The 13,664-nt window shown below is 43.2% G+C and overlaps 1 long non-coding RNA gene across 1 annotated transcript in view; it reads right to left on the bottom strand.

The window, feature by feature from the left end:
• The window catches only part of LOC142655457 (uncharacterized), an 88,049-nt gene that overhangs the window by 48,870 nt on the left and 25,515 nt on the right, over nt 1–13,664 (bottom strand). Inside the window, exon 2 of the long non-coding RNA XR_012849496.1 lies at nt 10,629–10,686. This is a non-coding gene — a long non-coding RNA (uncharacterized LOC142655457). The remainder of the gene's footprint in view (nt 1–10,628; nt 10,687–13,664) is intronic.

Here is a 13,664-nt window from a genome sequence, read left to right as displayed (position 1 = left end):
GTGAAAGGTTTCCAACAAAGAATAAGCTGCTTGTTTACACACAAGATTTATTCATTCCCATCTCTGACGTTTGCCCTGAGAGCAGTTGTCCGCTATTCTGGGTATTGTTTATTAGTATACAGAGTAAAGCTAAATCATGTTTTATCTGTTATTAATGCTACTATAGATAATCCTCTGTAACCTCCTGCAAACGTGAGGGAAAAGGATGTAGCGTGAGGTCCCAGTATTCGGTCTGTGACTCACCAAGGTCATGTATCTAAACATAGGAAACAACATTTGTTGACGTGCCACTGGAAATCAAGTTTTCCCACCACAAGGCATGTTCTGTGGTAGTAAAGGCAACTATAACATAGGGCCTTCCTTTTTTGTGGAGAAAACAAATCCCAATATTTGTATGAGAGGAACGCTCAGTGCCCTGTCCTTGGGTGCAGGCAGCTGCTGGGCCAGGAATAGCTCAGAGCTAGTGGGCAGAGAGGGGGGTTCTGTGACCGCTGACTTATTAAGGAGTGCTGTTCTCAACTCCTGAGGCGACGACGCAGTATTGCTGACGAAGATTCATCTCACTGGGACAATGCACGGAATATTTTCCACTTCCCTTTAAATACTTCCTTATTTGAGCATCTGCTAAAACACCAGGGAGTTGTGGTTGGTAATATAGACTGCATTGGAAAGATAAGCCTAGGTGAAATTAAGAAAAGGGTGACCTTGTTAAGTAATAGTAAGCAAACATGATACCAGCAGAAGCTGCACGTTTTGACATTGAATTAAAATAACCTAGTATGAGAATGGTCTGTACATCTCCATGAATCAAGTGTTTCCACAAGCAAAACTACATAGACTTGTTAACAAGGTAATGGCATTAATGCAGCACCGTCATGTGACCGAAAATAAAAGCATTAGTAACACGTCTATAAAGGGTTAAACTGTTGGGTCTAAAAAGCTTCCACTGTACAGCAACCAGAAGAGTCGTTTGGAGGGAGCGGTGTCTGGAATTCAGCGGAAAAGGACTTTCTGGGGAGGATTGTTCTGAGCATTCTCAGCAATACTCCTCCCTGTTCTTTGTCCTTTTCAGCTGGTCACCTGAAATTTTCTTTCAACCCCCAACCCCATCATAAAAAAAATGCAGCATAAAAAAGTATAATGCCCTTTTTAGTGCCCCCAAACAGTATATTGCCCCATGCAGTATAATTCCCCCATACAGTATGCCCCCATAACTGCCCCATACAGTATAATGTCCCCATAACTGCCCCATACAGTATAATGCCCCTTTTAGTGCCCCCCACACAGTATAATGCCCCCTCACAGTATAATGTGCCCCCACACACATTATAATGTCCACCAAGTGTCCCCACACAATATACAGCTCCCCAAAAAATTCTATATTCATGTTAGTTAATGGTAGCCTACTATCTTCAACCAAGCATTTCAATCTTACAGCACTGTTTCTGTTTCTTTGGGATAGGACACGGCTCTCCTCATGGAATCTAATTTTATTACATACCTTTGTCATGTTACAGGGTAAGGCCACGGACAGCCATCCGTATTTTCGGCTCGTGCGCCCATACAAAGTATGGAAGCACGGCCTGTAAAAAGCAAAAGAACGGACATGTCCTACCTTTTGCGGTACACTTCTACGGCTCGGGCACCTTCCCGTAAATATACAGGAAGGTGTCCGCGGTCACTAGAAGGGAATGAGTCTATAATTGTGGACCGCAATTACAGTCTACGTTAGCGTGCATGGGGCCTAACAGTTATGCTGACCAATTATGTAAATGATTGGATTAATTGCTAAGCATTATATATTAAAGAGGCTCTGTCACCAGATTTTGCAACCCCTATCTGCTATTGCAGCAGATCGGCGCTGCAATGTAGATAAGAGTAACGTTTTTATTTTTTAAAAACGAGCATTTTTGGCCAAGTTATGACCATTTTTGTATTTATGCAAATGAGGCTTGCAAAAGTCAAAGTGGGTGTGTTTAAAGTAAAAGTCCAAGTGGGCGTGTATTATGTACGTACATCGGGGCGTTTTTGCTACTTTTACTAGCTGGGCGTTCTGACGAGAAGTATCATCCACTTCTCTTCAGAACGCCCAGCTTCTGGCAGTGCAGACACAGCCGTGTTCTCGAGAGATCACGCTGTGTCGTCACTCACAGGTCCTGCATCGTGTCGGCCACATCGGCACCAGAGGCTACAGTTGATTCTGCAGCAGCATCAGCGTTTGCAGGTAAGTAGCTACATCGACTTACCTGCAAACGCTGATGCTGCTGCAGAATCAACTGTAGCCTCTGGTGCCGATGTGTCCTCGCTCGTCTGACACGATGCAGGACCTGTGAGTGACGACACAGCGTGATCTCTCGAGAACACGGCTGTGTCTGCACCTCCAGAAGCTGGGCGTTGTGAAGAGAAGTGGATGATACTTCTCGTCAGAACGCCCAGCTAGTAAAAGTAGCAAAAACGCCCCGATGTACGCACATAGTACACGCCCACTTGGACTTTTACTTTAAACACACCCACTTGTACTTTTGCAAGCCTCATTTGCATAAATACAAAAATGGTCATAACTTGGCCAAAAATGCTCGTTTAAAAAAAAATAAAAACGTTACTGTAATCTACATTGCAGCGCCGATCTGCTGCAATAGCAGATAGGGGTTGCAAAATCTGGTGACCGAGCCTCTTTAATATAAACTGCAGGACATACGACAGAGTATATGGTTTATAAGTTACTGCCATGCTAATAGAGGTAGGCTTCGTTTTACAAGTTACCATTTTCAAACAATCTGATCATGTCAAGATCAGTGAATAATAAAAATAAATCTAAATGAATTAACTTATTTAATGAAAAAAGTATCCATGTATGCAATTGTATCATCGGGGGTGTAATTATTTTCAGACCCACATCTGCTATAGTGCCAAGTCACACGGAAATATTATTTGCTTGGCATATTTATTACATGGCCAGTGTAAACAGTGTTTCCATCGCATTTGATATTATTTGTAAGGCTAAGTTCACACTAGCGCTACCGTTTACCTCTCTAAAAAAGAATTATCATTGAAATCAATAGTAATTCTAACGGAACCGTTGCTTTACATTTTAATGTTTCGATCCTCTCTTCCTCTGACGGAAGAGAGGTAAACGTATACTAACGGTAGTGTGAAAGAATCCTAAATAGCGCATAAGTCCCCAGACACCAGCATTTTAGATCTGGAAGCAACATTGCTGAACTAGAAGGTTAAATTTCTCTAAACATGTATGTGTGTAATATATTTCCAATTTCAGAGAAAGTGAACCCTTTGGAAATGCCTGGATTTCTGCATTGACTACTAATGAAATGTGGTCTGATTGTTATCACAATTATAGTCCAACAGAATCTCACTAAACTAATAACACACAAACCGTTGTATTGCTTGTTTTTTTATTGAGCACATTGAGTAACCACAGTGCAGGGAGAAAAGTAAGTGAACATTTGTGTTAATGATTCTGTGCAAAATTTTCTTTCAATGCCCCACCCCATCATAAAAAAAATGCCCCATAAAAAAGTATAATGCCCCCATACAGTATAATGCCCTTTTTAGTGCCCCCAAACAGTATATTGCCCCTATAATGACCTCATACAGTATAATGCCCCATAACTGCCCCATATGGTATAAAGCCCCCATAAATGCACGATACAATATCATACCCGCATAACTGCCCCATACAGTATAATGCTCCCATAGCTGCCCCCTTTAGTGCCCCAAACACAGCATAATTCCCCCTATAGTGCCCACCCACAGTGTAATTCCCCCTTTAGTGCCCACCCACAGTATAATGCCCCTTTTCGTGCCCCCCACACTGTATAATGCCCCCTCACAGTATAATGTGCCCCCACACACATAATGTCCACCAAGTGCCCCCACACAGTATAATGTCCCCTTTAGTGCTCACACACAGTATAATGTCCCCCAAGTGCCCCCACACAGTATAATGTCCCCCAAGTGCCCCCACACAGTATAATGTCTCCTTTAGTGCTCACACACAGTATAATGTCCCCCAAGTGCCCCCACACAGTATAATGCCTCCTTTAGTGCCCACACTCAGAATAATGCCCCCTTTAGTACCCACACACACAATAATGTGCCAGCACACCGTATAATGTACCCCAAGTGCCCCCACACATTATAATGCCCCCTATGTGCGCACACAGTATAATGCCCCCTTTAGTGCTCCAACACAGCAAGATGCCTTTTAGTGGCCCTTAGATCCTGGAGACCCGGGAATTGAGCGGTGGTTCATTTTATTCACCACTCATCTATGGCCTTCTCTGTTCTGGCCCCGTTGTGGATCTTTTTGGAATAAACGCACATCATTATGTTTGGAGGAAGAAAAACATTGCATTCAAACACCTCATCACAGCTGTGACTCCGCAAGACCTCTGAAGGTGTCCCGTTGTGTAACACCTTGAACTCTTGGTCATGTTCCTCAAACTATTCCTGAACAGTTTTTTTTGCAGTGTGGCACAATAATACTGTTGTCATGAAGTGCTGTACGTACTTGGTTTGCAACAGTGTTTAGGTAGGTAGGTGGTTCGTTTCAAAGTAACATTGCACATGAATGCCAAGACCTAAGGATTCCCAGCAGAACATTGCCCAGAGCATCACACTGCCTCCACCGGTTTGCCTTCTTCCCATACTACGTGCTGGTGCCCTCTCTTGCACAGGAGAGAATCACACATGCATCGGGCTGTCCACGTGATATACTCTAAAAGAAAATGTGATTCATCAAACCAGGCCAACGTCTATGGCTTCATCATCCAGGTCTGATGCTCATGTGCACATTGTAGGTGCTTTCATGGCACTCTGACCAGCTTGCATCTACGCAGCCTCATACACAGCAATCTGCGAAGCTCTGTGTGTTCGGACACCTTTTGATCATATGCAGCATTAGACTTTTCATCAAATTGTGCTACAGTACCTCTTCTGTGGCATTGGACCAGCTGAACAAGCATTCGCTCCTCATGCATAACAACGAGCTATGGGCGCCCTTTTTTGGATCAGTTTTGGTTGGTACTAACCAATGCATATCGGGAACACTCCTCAAAACCTGCCATTTTGGGGAGGATCTGACCCAGTTATCTAGTATTCAAAGTTTTGCCCTTATCAAAGTTGCTCAGATCCTTACACTTGCCCATTTTTTCGGCTTCCAACACATCGAAGAACTGACTGTTCACTTGCTGCCTAATATATGCCACACCTTGATCGCTGCCATTGTATCCTGTCCATGGTTTTAATGGCAGGTGAATTGAATAACATTGATTACATTACATGCATGTATTCATATGGTGTATTTATCTGAATATCGTTACCTGAATAATACTGAGATAAGGACTAACTATACGTTAGCAGCTCCGCAGCAGACACCATGTTCTGCTGATGTGTTATGCAGCCACCGGCTGTCCTACTGTTTCTGTTCTTAGATCTCTATTCTGTTATCGATAAGTATCCATGTTCCATAGGTGTCGTTCTAATACATCCATATCATGCATAATATTTTACCGCAAATCCCCCAAAAATATTCCTTTTAAGGATTTTTGTCTACCCATCCTCGACCCTATCTGCACTTTTAATAAAAAATTCTGTGCACAAGCTCTGCTCCAATGTGCAAATCCAGCTAAAGGCCGAAGATGTGTTCGGAGTAAAAAAGGGACATTTTTCTTGGACACCATAGCAACGGCATACGCTATATGACAAAAGTGTGCTGACATCCATCCTAATTGAATTCAGCTATTTCAGCCACACATATTGCAAACAGGTGCATAAAATTAAGCAGACAGCCATATCATCTCCATAGACAAACATTGGTAATAGCATGGGTTGTACTAAAGAGCTCAGCGACTTTAACCCCTTAACAACCAATAATGTAACTGTACGTCATGGGCAGAACTATTCAGTGGGCTCAGAAGATGAGCACACTCCATACTCTGTAACCTTGACAACAGCAACCGCGGCATCTAAGCCGTTAGAAAGTGGTGGAGGGCCCCCTCCGTCATCCCATCAGCCAACTGGTATGCGATCGTGAATGGCCAATGGGTTGCCTTGGTAGCCGGGGGGCCTCAAGAACGCCCCTCGATATGTTATCTTGGACCTTCTTCTAGAGGCAGGGCATAACTGGAGGGCATTAAAATGAAATTACACGTGTATTGTAAAAGCCATCAATCAAATAAAAAAAGTCAAATAGTTTTAATAAAGTTTTCAACAAAAAAATAAAAAAAAGTTACAAGTAGAAATTAAAACTTTCTACAATGTATGACAGACCTGGGAACCATTGTTATGCCCCCATCCCCGTTACCATAACAACCCATTGTCACCCCACTATCATGTTCGCGAGTCGCCGATGATCACCTGTCAGTATTTCATGGCCATTTTGCATCAGTGTGTCTCCAAATTTTCATCCATTTCCAGACCGTCTGTCTGTTTTTAATGACCGGTTTGACATCTGTTTTGCATCGGTTTTTCTTGGCCATTAAAAAAACTGATGAATTTCATTGGCCAGGCTTTTTTTTGCCCCAACCCCCTGAAAACACCCAATAGAAGGTCACATGTTCACCTAGACACTATTTACAGCCTCCCTGTATATGATGCCACACAGCCTCCCTGTATATGATGCCACATGCCTCCCTGTATATGATGCCACACGCCTCCCTGTATATGATGCCACACAGCCTCCCGGTATATGATGCCACACCGCCTCCCTGTATATGATGCCACACACCTTCTGTATATGATGCCACACCACCTCCCTGTACATGATGCCACACAACTCCCTGTATATGAGGCCATATAGCTCCCTGTAGATGACACACAGCCCCGATGTATATGATGCCATATACCTCCCTGTAGATGACACACACCTCCCTGTAAATGATGCCACATACCTCCCTGTAGATAACACACAGCCCCAATGTATATGATGCCACACACCTCCCTGTATATGATGCCACACACCTCCCTGTATATGATGCCACACAACTCCCTGTGGATGACACACAGCCCCGATGTATATGATCCCACACACCTCCCTGTAGATGATGCCACACAGCCCGACATTAATGCCCTACATACTCACCGATGCAGCGCTGTCTTCTTCAGGTAAGGTCTCCCGTCTTCACTGGATCTGCGAAGGCGATACGATGACACTCACCAATGCAGCTCGTCTTCACGTGTGGTCTCTTGTCTCCACGGGATCTGCAAAGGCGGTGCGACGACGTCATCGTGTCGCCTTCGCAGAACCCGTGAAGACGAGAGACCACACGTAAAGAGGTCGGCACTGCATTGGTGAGTGTGTTATCGAGCCGCCGAACTAGTAGTTCCCTTGCCAATCCCCATGTCACAGATCCGTTTTTAACGGTTGTAATATGTATGGACAGCCGTTAAAAATGGATCCATTAACTTCTATGGGGGACGTCAGGCCGTTAAAATGGCCAAAAGAATGACATGTCCTATTTTTTCACGGCCATTATTCATGGCCATTAAAAAAATGGCCATGTGAATACACCCATAGAACATCATTGTTCTAAAAACTGACGTGTGACGGCTGTTAAAAGAACGGCCATCACACGGACGTTTTTCACTGTCGTGTGAATAAGCCCTAAGAGATCATAAACCTGGAGAACCTATTTCACAAGTGCAAAAGAGTCAAATTGGGAACAATGCAGACGTTACACACAGAACTATGTGAGATAAACAAGTTACAGCAGATTGTACGTTTCAAACACTTCAAAACAACCTATAAAAAAAGATAAAAGTAAAGCGATAAAAAAAAATATCGGCAGCATAGCAAGATACAACTTGTACAAATAGCTTCCCATACAGAGAGGCATCAGGCCCGACCCACCATCTCATACCCTGAGGCGGCCGACAGCAGATGACACCAGCCACCACTTATTTTATTATATTAGTAATGCAACATTTGCAGATTTGTGCTACTCAGTTTGCATTGCATCAAAGTAAATCTGCCTCAGTTTGTTTTATTCGCAGCATGGCAGCAAATACAAATTCTGTATAGCTGGACAGCGACAACTTACTATGCAGTCCCAAGCAGGTGAGACAGGCATAATTCACCATGTCTTTGCCCCATATTGTCTCAATGCTTAAAACTAGGGGCAGACATATCGCCGATGCAGCTGGTTCGGCTGCACAGGGGCCCGGGGTGGACGGGGCCTGCTCAGCTGCCCTAAACACTGTGCGCATAGATTGGCACGGCCGCCTGCCGCGCCAATCTATTACTTAGAAAACGTATTAGGAGGGGAGGGGTCTGGCGAGGCTTGCTCTGTCTGGTGGTCTTCGTCACCTAGTAACCAGCATCACTGTCAGATGCAGTGCAACATCTGACAGTGACGCTCACTAGGTGACCAAGACCACCAGATAGTGTGCGCACCTACCAAGCAGCATTGCTATCTTCGGACCAGTTATTGATCCAGGATAACGGCGCTGCTGAAATTAAGTCTAATACTGGTTGGCTGAGCCTCTCAGCCGATCAGTGTAAGGCTGGGTTCACACTACCTATTTTCAGGCGTAATGGAGGCGTTTTACGCCTCGAATTACGCCTGAAAACCCGGAGGGTATGTGCACATGATAACTGCATTTACGTCTGAAATTACGGAGCTGTTTTCAGGAGAAAACAGCTCCTGAATTTCAGACGCAATTGCTCGTACTCTGGTTTTGCGAGGCGTACATTACGGACGTAATTTGGAGCTGTTCTTCATTGGATTCAATAAAAACGGCTCCAATTACGTCCCAAGAAGTGTCCTGCACTTCTTTGACGAGGCTGTTATTTTACGCGCCGTCTTTTGACAGCGACTAGTAAAATGACAGGTCGTCGGCACAGTACATCGGCAAACCCATTGAAATGAATGGGCAGATGTTTGCCGATGTATTGGAGCCGTGTTTTCAGGCGTAATTCGAGGCGTAAAACGCCTCCATTACGCCTGAAAATAGGTCGTGTGAACACAGCCTTAGGGTTCTTCTTGCTCTGCCCCTTGAGCCTACTGGTGCTTTTACTGTGTGTTGTGTGCGCTGAGCGTCGTAATTTTCCCCATAAAGTAATTTTTAAAAATAAAAACGTAAACAACATCAGTATCACTGCGTCCGTAAAAGTCTGAACTATTACACTATAGTGTTATTTAATGCGCACGGTGAACGGCATAAAAAAAAATTGAAACCGCCAAAATCGCAGTTTTTTGGTCAACTTAGCTCTAAAAAATTTTTTTTATAAAAAGTGATTCAAAAGTTCTACGTACTAAAAAATGGTACCGCTAAAAACTACATCTAGTCCTGCAAAAAAAAAGCCCTCACACAGCTCAATCGGTGTAAAAATAAAAAAGTTATGGCTCTCAGAATGTGGCGATACAAAACATTTTTTTTTAACAAAAAGTTTATTATCAATAAAAGTAGTAAAATATAAAAAAAAAACAATACAAATTTGGTATCACCGTAATCGTATTGAGCCCAGCCAATTCCTGATTAGATGGTCGGGAGATACGAAAACAGCAAAGCTTGCTGAGCTATGCTGTTTCCGTAACTCCCATAGAAGTGAATGGCTGTTACAGAAGCAGCAGAGCACGGCTGCTCCCGTAACTGCCATTCAGTTCAGCACTATTGCATTCCTATAGGTGAAGTATCGCAAGTTAGTCCTGCTTAATAAGTGACTGTGAAATGAGCAAGATAGTCATTATAAGTTAGTTACATCCGTGCTTTGTGTTATACTCCGTTAAATATGAAAATTATTTGCATTATTTATGATTGTTACTTGAGTTCTAAACTAGTAATAAAATGTGCCATATAGATTTGTATAGTTTTATATGCGCGCTGCTATCGTTAGGGTATGGGGAGCTGCAGTCTGTCCGCCCCTGCTTAGAACTAAGGTGTGCTTTTTGTTTGGTTGTCCTTCTTGAGCTCATAGAAAGGTATCACAGCTTTGCTGTTTGCTCATATATGTTGACATGCAGTAGTGCCAACTGTTTACAATTGTACCTTATTGTGGGTCTGTGCTATAAAACAGGCCCAAGATCCATACAAGATAAATAAAGCAAAGTTGGTTAAAATTGTAATAACATAATAAACTTTCTTTTATACCAATTGTCCGTTCCCCTGCCGCTGTCAGAAGTTGAATCTACATTTTAAACTTTTAATATTAGTTATAAAAAAAAAGGCCAAAGCTTTCTTTTTGGCATTATGACTACTGTGAGCGATTTTTGCTGCAGCTACTGTTCTTTTCTGTATAAACAATGAATACATCTTTTATGTTTTATTAAGGGAATAATACATACTAGTAAAATAGACCGTGCAAGGAAAGAAAAGCCAGATAAGCAGTGTCTTAATGATTATGTGCAAAATAAAAGACTAGTCCTTAATAAAAACCAGATGGTAAATGTTATCTAACATTATGGCCGAAACTTCAATATTTGTATGTACATAATACACCTGCAGGAAATTGACAATTCATTTATTGCCATTGACTTATACCTGCATAGTTTATCTCTGCATAGTATCTCTACCTTATGTCTTAAGTTTAGTTGATTAAGGGGTTATCTGGGATGTGATTTTTTTTTGGGCTGGGAATGAAATAAATAAACCAAAACAGCAATACTTACCGATCCTTGCCACCAGCGATTCAGCAATGTCGCTCCAGCAGCACTCCCGCTGAAGCCCCTAAAAAAAAAAAAAAAACAATAAACAAAGATAAGATTCTCATGGTGCCACATTCTACGACCCTAAATATAATAGCGCCATACACTGAACCTCTAATTATAATAGCGCTTTACACTGTGTCCCTGATTATAATAGCACCATACACTGTGTCCGTAATTATAATTACACACACACACACACACACACACACACACACACACACACACACACACACACACACACACACACAGTGCTCCCTGTAGATAGTGTCTCCATGGAGCCCCCTGTAGATAGCGTCCCATAGAACCCCCTGTAGATAGTGCCCTACATAGATCCCCCTGTAGCTAGTGGCACACATATACCCCTGTAGATTGTGCTCTGCATACAGCCCCCCTGTAGATAGTGCCCAAAATATAGCGCCTCCTGTATTTAGTGCCCCACATATAGTCACCCTGTAGATAGTGTCCTTCATATAGCCCCCCTGTAGATAGTGTCCCATATATAGCCTCCCCTGTAGATTGTGCCCCACATATAGCTCCCCCCAGGTAGATCATGCCACTCACTGTAAAGGATCTGCCAGGCACAGCTTCGGGGTTAACTCCCATAATTAATCAGTCAGCACCTGAATCTACATCTCTGAGACTGACTCCAGCTTCCACCACTCAGGCTGGCAGGCTTAGGAGTGGGAGAGCCTATCGCAACCTGGCCAGACTCGGCTAGCTCCCGCCCTCGGTCTATTTAAGCCTGCCCTTCCTGTCCCTCGGTGCTTGTGATTCTTTTCGTGTGGTTTCCTGGCCCAGCTACAGCTCCTTCTATTTTGATCCTGCTCCATACAGACCCTGGCTTACTGACTACTCTTCTGCTCTTCGTTTGGTACCTCGCACACTCCTGGCTTGACTCGGCTCGTTCACCACTCTGGTTGCTCACGGTGTTGCCGTGGGCAACTGCCCCTTTCCCTTGCTTGTATTCCCTTGTATGTTTGTCGTGTTTGTCGTGCACTTACTGAGCGCAGGGACCGCCGCCCAGTTGTACCCCGTCGCCTAGGGCGGGTCGTTGCAAGTAGGCAGGGACAGAGTGGCGGGTAGACTAGGGCTCACTTGTCCGTTTCCCTACCCCCCGTCATTACACTCACACTTTCAAGTGGAAAAAAAACAAAACTTTAAATACTCACCTTGATGCTGTCCCCGCACTGTCCTGTGTCAATGCAGGTCTGCTCTCCTCTGAGAAGGTCTGCTGGGGATGAACAACGCAAGCGGCGCGATGACTTCATCGCACCGCTTGCGTTGTTGAAAGGTACTGATTGGCAGGGCAGAATGACTTGCCCCACCATGGGCACCTTTCAACAATGGAAGCGGTGTGATGACGTCATCACGCCACTAGCGTCGTTGAAAGGCGCTGATTGGCGGGGCAAGTCATTCTGCCCTGCCAATTAGCATCATTGTAAGGTGCTGAATGGTCTGGCATGGAACGTGAGGTCATCTCGCCCTGCACGTAGTACTGTACTCGAGAGAAGAAAGATAGAGCCCATGGAGTCAGTGAATATGCAGCGCGCATCACGCGCGGCATACGGAAGTGCGGCCGTGTGCGGTTTTCACACACCCATTGACTTCAATGGGTGCGTGATGCGCGAAAAACGGGCAAATATAGGGCAAATATAGGACATGTCGTGAGTTTTATGCAGCGGACATACGCTGCGTGAAAATCACTGACAGGCTGAATGGCCCCATTGACTAACATAGGTCCGTGCGACGCGCGTGAAAATCACGCGCGTAGCACAGACGTATTATACATTCGTCTGAATAAGCCCTATAGCAGCCCGGCCGAGCGCAGTAAAAGCTCCGTGCTCTTAGCTACAAGAAATAGCTGATGAATTGGCGCAGACCTGCTCGAACAGGCAATATCGAAATCACCATTCTGCCTGTTTAACCCCTCAAATGCTGCAGTCAGTAGCGACTGCCGCATCTCAGTGGTTTTAGAGGGAGGGGACACGCTCTCTCACCCCATTGGCACACTCGAGATGCGATACTGAAGTATTGCAGTGTATTATAAAAACGATCAAATGATCGCATAGTGAAGTTCCCTAGTGGGACTAAAAAGTTAAAAAAAAGTTTGATAAAGTTTAATAAAGTAAAAAAAAAAATGAAAAACACGTTTTCCCCTTACAAAATGCTTTATTATGAAAAAACAAAAAATAGTTCCACATATTTGGTATGACCACGTCCGTAACGACCCATTATTTAACCCGCACAGTGAACACCATAAAAAAATAAAATAAAAAACAATGGCAGAATCGTTTTCTGTTAAAACAAATTTCATAAAAACTGATCAAAACGTCGAATGTACTCCAAAATAGTACCAATAAAAACTAGAAATTCTCCCTCAAAAAAAACAACCCTCATTCATCGGCAGAAAAATAAAAAAGCTATAGCTCTTAAAATATGGCGACACAAAAACAAATAATTAAAAAAAGTGTTTTTACTGTGTAAAAGTAGTACAACATCAAAAAACTATATATATTTGGTATCATCGCAATTGTAACGACCTCCTGAATGAAGTTATTGTTAATTATACCACAAGGTAAATGTCGTAAATTTTTTTTTTGTATCCCCCCCCCCCCATAAAAAGTTAATAAAAGTGAATCAATACATTAGATGTACTCCAAAATCATGCTATTAAAAAATACAACCTGTCCCGCAAAAAAACAAGTCTTTATACAGCTATGTCGGCGGAAAAATAAAAAAGTTATAGCTCCTTGGATGGGACGATGGAAAAACATAAAAAATTGCTTGGTTACTAAGGGGTTAATATCTTTGTAAAAAGTTTAAAAAAAGCCCAGTGCTGGTATATCTATAGATAATAGTACTAACAATCTGCGGCAAAGCAACTAAATACCCTTTACCTAGTCTACTTAGAGAGTATATATTTTTACCCATTAATAAAACGTAACTTTTATTGCATTTTAGTACACAGACAAACCTAAAAATAAAATGCCTATAGCT

The sequence above is a fragment of the Rhinoderma darwinii genome, chromosome 6, assembly GCF_050947455.1.
Source record: "Rhinoderma darwinii isolate aRhiDar2 chromosome 6, aRhiDar2.hap1, whole genome shotgun sequence".
Taxonomy (NCBI): domain Eukaryota; kingdom Metazoa; phylum Chordata; class Amphibia; order Anura; family Rhinodermatidae; genus Rhinoderma; species Rhinoderma darwinii.
Note: the sequence above shows the minus strand (reverse complement) of the source record. Positions and strands in the feature narration are given on the sequence as shown.